Here is a 7,500-nt window from a genome sequence, read left to right as displayed (position 1 = left end):
GTCAGGTGCTAATGCGATTGCGGGGCATTAATATGTTGTAAAGACGTCTGCAGCAGGACCTTAAAGAGGAAGAGGGAGACCCATATGTCTGCAGGTCAGCCTCTGTGGGCCACCCCGCTGTAACCGGGTTAGTTGTATGAAGGATCCCCCGCACCAGGAGCACGTCGTTAAGATGAAACCCGATCGCAGCCGCAAACTTATTATCAATACAAATACGTCTGTGTCTTTAGTGACGCTCCTGATAATAGAGTTAGAGCAGAATGATGGTCATTTTTCAGGCGGGAGATCAGAGGGAGGGAGGGAGGGAGGGGACGACACACAGCAAGAGAAGGACAGAGATTTTTTTCCCTCTCTCTCTCTCTCTCTCTTTCCATCTCTTTCTATTTTTCTCTTCCTCCTTATCAACAGCATGATCACACCCTCCTCTGTCTGACCTCCATTCCACAGTAGGCTGACATGGACACGTTTTTCTGTGTGTGTGCACGCGTGTGTGTGTGTGTGCGTGTGTGTGTGTGCGCGTGTGTGTGTGCGCGTGTGTGTGCGCGCGTGTGTGTGCGCGTGTGTGTGTGCGCGTGTGTGTGTGTGCGTGCGCGTGTGTGCGTGCGCGTGTGTGCGTGCGCGTGTGTGCGTGCGTGTGTGTGCGCGCGTGTGTGTGCGCGTGTGTGCGTGCGCGTGTGGGTGCGCGCGCACGTGTGTGCGTGCGTGGGTGGGTGGGTGTGTGGGGGTGTGTGCGTGTGTGTGCGTGCGTGTGCGCGTGCATGCGTGTGTGCGTGCGTGTGGGTGCGCGTGTGGGGGTGTGTGTGTGTGTGTGTGTTTGCATGTGAACACTTGCGTGTCTGGACCTCTTCAGCAGCATTAGTGTGTTCTGGAGCTGGAGATATTGATGTGCATGTTTGTGTAACTTTTATTTCACTGTGTTACTGTGGCTCACTGAAACCCTTCACAAGCTCAACATCTGACCTTTTCATCTACATTTAATTCCCCAAACCGAAAGTTCACCAGAGTCAAAATCCAATTTTTGCAAAAAAAGTTCTGCGATTGTGACGTCTGTTTCTGTTTCCTTGAAAAGTGAAACAAGCGTGTAAAGATTCGGCCCATTTAAAGCTGTATGTTGTCAGAAGTTTTACTAGTTTTATTATATAAACACGAATCTCTCACTCCTTTCTCATCTCTTCTCTTTCTTGTCTCTCTCATGTCTCTTTTGTGTAGGTTGTGTCTCTTTATGTCTCTCATTCATCTCTCTCGATTTTTTTCTCATGTCTATTGTCTCTCACGCTCCTCTCTCGCTCCCCTCTTGTGTCTGTCTTGTCTCTCTTGCTCCTCCATTGTGTGTCTCTCGCTCTTCTCGTGTCCCACTTGTGTCTCTCTCACTCCTCTCTTTCTCCTCTCGTTCTTTCTTTTGTATCTCTCTGACTCCTCTCGTGTCTCTCTTGTGTCTCTCTCGCTCCTCTTGTGTCCCACTTGTCTCTCTCGCTCTTCTTGTGTCTCTCTTGTGTCTCTCTCTTTGCTCTATTGTGTCTCTCGCTTTTCTCTCACTCCACTCTCGTGTCTCTCTCGCGTGTCTCTCGCTTTTCTCTCACTCCACTCTCGTGTCTCTCTCTTGTATCTCGTGTTGTTGTTGTTTACACTGTAACGTTTAGCTTTAGCTTCGTTCCAGAGGCAGAACAGCTCATGAGAGCGAGAGGCTGCTTTACACCGATCGCTCTTCTGATCAAAGTTATTGATCACTTATTGGCAGAGGGCCGGAGCTTTAGAGCTTTAGAGACAGAGGATCAGTCACTTAATCCCTCATTTACACACATCTCCACATCTCCCTCCGTCTCACCACCTTCACCTCACACCACGTCCTGCACTGTTTGTTTTTTTGGTCATGTTTTTATTTGTTTGTGTTTTATGTGTTTGCTTGTCTTGAGTGTTTAGGTGTAATGTAATAATAATAATAATAATAATAATAATAATAATAATAATAATAATTACAGAGAAATTAAAACGGCTAAATAGGGAAAAATGTTTTTTTTTGTAACTGTAATGAAGAAATGTACATTATGTTTATAATAATATCATTAGAATTATTTTATGATTATAAATCACTCATAATCATAAAATAATTACAATGATATTATTATAAACCGAATGTAAATTTATAACAATTAAAACGATGCTATTTTGTATTTACGTTAACAAGCATTATAAAGTCCAACCAAAAAGAACTCTGAGCAACAAAAAAGCTGGGAGTCTCAAAACACAGCATCTGATATTTAATAGCTGTAAATAATCCTGTTGTTATTTAACTCTTCTGACTTTTATTATTTCACACCAAACACACGCAGCAGCCGCCGCAGTACGAACCTTTACGTTTAATATAAGAAGCGTCTCACTAAAAACTCCGCAGAATTCTGGAACGAAGCACATTTCTTTGGATTGATTCTTTAGTCGAATACTAAAATATTGATGATAAATATTTTAATATTTTATTTTTTTTATCTTTATATTTAATAATAAAGAAGTCTGTTGGTGTAATTTGGCCTTAATATAATAAATAAAAAATGAAGTCAAGCTTATTAGAAGTGTTGAAAAGATGCTGTACAGTACATATATAATACACACACACACACACACACACACACACACGACAGAGCTTTAAAGTGAAGTTTTAATCTGAAGCTTTTAAAAATACATCTTAAAAATATAATAAAAATCAATCCTAACAAATTAATACTATCAACTCTCTTAATATGTAAAGTTTACATTTACAAACACAAAAATTTTACAAGATCAGATAAAATGTGTGCTTTTTTTTTTTCTCTCTAAAATCCAATCTACCAGATCAGATCTGTGCCCTTTTTAATAGCAGAGGAATGAAATCTTTTTAGAGCTCCACACATCAGTCATACAGTCACACACACAGTAATTATCAGTACAGGAGCTACAGTCCGTCCGTGAGAAATAAATAAATACATTTCTTCACTCCTCTTTAAGAGCACTGACCTGATCAGTGATTAAACCGAATCCCCGAAGCTCAGTTCAGACTTGAAAATGACACAAATCTCCTCTTTGCATTTTTAATCCCGCGTATGCGAAGCTAGCAGATAGAACGCAGAGCCGTGTTTAAGCGCTCGCCGCGTCTCGGCTCGCTCGGCTTCGTCTTGCCTTTGAACAAACAAAGTTTATTGACTTATCCATCGCTCGAGCTTTAACCGAGACGCTGGCTGAAAGTCGTGCACATGCAAATAGACTGATCACAGAAATAATCCCTTTCTACTGATAAGACATCCGAGAACTGCTTTCTCACACACACACACACACACACACACACACACACACACACACACACACACAAAAAAAATTTTTTTTTGCACAAATTATTTGTGTTTCAAAATCTAGTATGTAAATTGAAACCACTGGAAATTTTATTTTTTTTATTTTATTATTTTAAACAATAATGATATTAATTACTATTATTGACTATTTTATTAATTATACTATTATTATTATTATTACTATTTTTTTAGTATTTTTATTATAAACTATTCTAAATATAACTTTATATTATAATATTTTATTACATTATTTATATAATGTTATATTTATGATTTCATATATAACGGTTTAATCATTTTCCAAAGTTAAAGGATTTATCCCATTTTTTTTAATTAACATAAAATGAATTTGAAACAATGCATTAAAAATATATTTATTGATGAATTAAATATTAAAAATACTATTACTACTGCTGCTGTTTGTGTGTGTGTGTGTGTGTGTGTGTGTGTGTGTGTGTGTGTGTGTTTGTACATTTCTATCCCGTGTTTAATAATTTTAACATAAAGATTAAAATAATTAATTAGACAAAACTCAATAAAGCAGATGATGTAGTATAATTTCCTGTTATTTTCTAAATATTGGACGACTTTATTTGTATAATATGTGAAATGCATAGAAATAATAACACAAGAATGATTTGATAACTGTTTGGGTGTGGCCTAATATGCTAATGTGTACAGGTGATTGACAGACTGTTTATTCCTGCTTAATTATCGCATATTTGAGTGTTAATGCCGGAGGTGAAGAAACTTCTATCTTTCTTACCTTCAATTTCTTATCTGGACACAACAGCTTGCTTATATACATTGATTAATTATAGTCCATATTTGTGTGTGTGTGTGTGTGTGTGAGTGTGTGTTTTCACAATGCATGTGAAACTGTGCCTACGGCCTGAACCTAAATCCGTAGATTAAATAAAGCGATATTGACGTGTTTATATGGGTTCCGTCATATTGTTGGTATTTTCTGAGATTTTTAAAATAAATAATACAGCACATATATTAATATCTAACTTGAATATATTGTATATAATGATTGGTTTATTTAGATTTACATTTGCATATTAATCTTAATACGTAATGGCTCGTTTTCTAAAAAATACACACTGCCGCTTTAATCCATTAAAGTATCAGTATGTAATTTTAAAAAAAAACAACATTTTTTTTTATAAAGATTTATTGTAAGCATCACACAGAAAGACATATAATGAAAGTCCCCTTGACCACACGGGTGGGTTTAGTCAATATTTGTGATCGAACAGATTGATTCAGGATTAAGGAGTGTAGGATTAAAAAGTGCCCGTAGTCATCGTCAATCCGCGACGACGTACTGGTTGGGAAAAAAAATTGCAACAGACTTTAAAACTGACTTTGAGTGAATTCTTCCAGCTGAAGGACAACATGTTTTAGACATTTTGCAATGTGGACTTCTTAATTATGACTTAATGCGATTTCTTTAAGTATTTCACACAAAGTGACATACTGACGCTTTAATTTTTCACCCAGAAGAGGTACATTAGATCGGACTAGTCCATATACACGGCTTTTTGTGTTCTTGTATTAAGGGGTGTTTTTCTTTTCAATCCTCGGAGATTGACTTGTTATTTCTAATTTGAGTCAAACTTCAGTTGTGATGTTTCATTGTGTTGCGTGATCGAGATCGTTAGGTGCTTCAAGTGGGCTGAGCTGTACGGGAGGAGGAGGAGGAGGAGGTGGAGGAAGGAGATTGATCAGGAACAGCTGTGCAGCCGAAGCACCATTGATCAGCAGTGCAATCCTAACTTTAGCTCAGGAGACGGATCAAACACCAGACAGGACTGATTTTATAGTTTAGAGCAATCAACATGCGTGTAGTGCTATAAACATGAACATCGTCTGTCTTCCTCTGTCTCTCTCTCTCTCTCTCTCTCTCTCTCTCTCTCTCTCTGTCTCTCTCTCGGTGTGCGATATGTGCTGGAGGTCGTTATTGTTCTGATGTGTTCAGAGGCAGATGGAAATCCCAGGCGGTGTGGTGTAAAAGATCTGTGTTATCATGCCGACAGAAGTGTTTCTGGCTTCCAGTTATTACCTCTACTGCCATTACACTGGTCCTGAGAGAGAGAGAGAGAGAGAGAGAGAGGGAGAGAGAGAGAGGGAGGGAGAGAGAGGGAGGGAGAGAGAGGGAGAGAGAGTATGTCAGTAAGGGACCGATTTGAGTCAAAGAGTTATTTAGGGTTCAGTGAGAGACGCTGTGAATAACTGTAACTGAGTGATACAGTAAGTCTGAGTGACACCCTGAGTCAGAATGCGAGTCACCATGAGTTTAGACACCAAGTCATAAAGTTAGTGTTTCAGCAGGCAGTTTCAGTGAGTCGCTGAGTCAGCGGGTAAGTCAACGACTGAGTCAGCGGGTAAGTCAACGACTGAGTCAGCGGTTAAGTCAACGACTGAGTCAGTGGGTAAGTCAACGACCGAGTCAGCGGGTAAGCCGGAAAGTGAATTGATGAGTCAGAGATTTAGTCACAGAGCAAGTGAGTCAGTTTCACTGAGGCAGTGAGAGTTGACATTTGGTAAGCAAACTGCAAGGAGTTATTTGAAGGAAGGATTGAGTCAATAAGATGTGAGAGAGTAACTGTCACTGATTGATTCACTGATTCAGCGATTGATTCATTGATTCAGCGATAGAGTCATTGATTCAGCGATAGAGTCAGTGATTCAGCGATAGAGTCATTGATTCAGCGATAGAGTCAGTGATTCAGCGATTGAGTCATTGATTCAGCGATAGAGTCATTGATTCAGCGATAGAGTCATTGATTCAGCGATAGAGTCATTGATTCAGCGATAGAGTCATTGATTCAGCGATAGAGTCATTGATTCAGCGATAGAGTCATTGATTCAGCGATAGAGTCATTGATTCAGCGATTGAGTCAGTGATTCAGCGATTGAGTCAGTGATTCAGCGATTGAGTCAGTGATTGAATCTGTGTGTCTGAGAGTGAGTCAGTGATTCAGCGATTGAGTCAGTGATTCAGCGATTGAGTCAGTGATTGAATCTGTGTGTCTGAGAGTGAGTCAGTGATTCAGCGATAGAGTCAGTGATTCAGCGATAGAGTCAGTGATTCAGCGATAGAGTCAGTGATTCAGCGATAGAGTCAGTGATTCAGCGATTGAGTCATTGATTCAGCGATAGAGTCATTGATTCAGCGATTGAGTCAGTGATTCAGCGATTGAGTCAGTGATTCAGCGATTGAGTCAGTGATTCAGCGATAGTCATTGATTCAGCGATTGAGTCAGTGATTCAGCGATTGAGTCAGTGATTCAGCGATTGAGTCAGTGATTCAGCGATTGAGTCAGTGATTCAGCGATTGGGTCAATGATTCAGCGATTGAGTCAGTGATTCAGCGATTGAGTCAGTGATTGAATCCGTGTGTCTGAGAGTGAGTCAGTGATTCAGCAATTGAGTCAGTGATTGAATCAGTGTGTCTGAGAGTGAGTCAGTGATTCAGACAGTGATTCAGTGATTCAGCCAGTGAGTGTAGATGAGTGCTATGTTAAAAGGTTTGGTCAGTTGTTAGTAATCGTCACACAGTTAAGGGGCCTTTAAATGTTCTTACATTGTTCTGCACATCAATCATTTAAAACTGAACTTTAAAAGTGCAATGATGTATAAATGATGTACCAGACTCACTGTATGTGTGCTGTTCCTGAGCCATGACTGAGCAGTGAAATGAAGAAGCACTCTTCCAGTACACTCTCCTGAACACACACACACACACACACACACACACACACACAGCTCTGTGCAGCAGAGCACCAGCATGTGATTTAAATCCCAAACCCAGCAGTGGAACATCCCTGAAAATGAGAGATGAAATAAAATGTGTTTGTGATTTGAAGCCCTTTAGATAGTCATAGTGGAGCGGATTATCGACATCAGAGACATGAGACGAGGCGTGATGTGGGGTGGATGGATCTGTGTGTGTGTGTGTGTGTGTGTGTGTACAGGAGTGCTGGAAAGTGGAATTGTAGAATCACAAGAAGAACAACTGAAAGAAGGAGAAATGTACTGTGTAATAATAGTGTAGTGTTATAGTGGAACAGAGAGTAATGCTAGCATAATGCTAACAGGGATTAGTGTACTATGTATGTCACAAGGTCCTGCACTAAGGGCCTTATGCATACACACACACACACACACACAC

The 7,500-nt window shown here is 39.8% G+C and overlaps 1 protein-coding gene across 2 annotated transcripts in view; it reads left to right on the top strand.

Annotated features, from left to right (window-relative positions):
- The window catches only part of LOC132859725 (WD repeat-containing protein 7), a 132,329-nt gene that overhangs the window by 109,743 nt on the left and 15,086 nt on the right, over positions 1–7,500 (top strand). The window lies entirely within an intron of this gene.

The sequence above is a fragment of the Tachysurus vachellii genome, chromosome 17 (assembly GCF_030014155.1).
Source record: "Tachysurus vachellii isolate PV-2020 chromosome 17, HZAU_Pvac_v1, whole genome shotgun sequence".
Lineage (NCBI taxonomy): Eukaryota > Metazoa > Chordata > Actinopteri > Siluriformes > Bagridae > Tachysurus > Tachysurus vachellii.
Note: the sequence above shows the minus strand (reverse complement) of the source record. Positions and strands in the feature narration are given on the sequence as shown.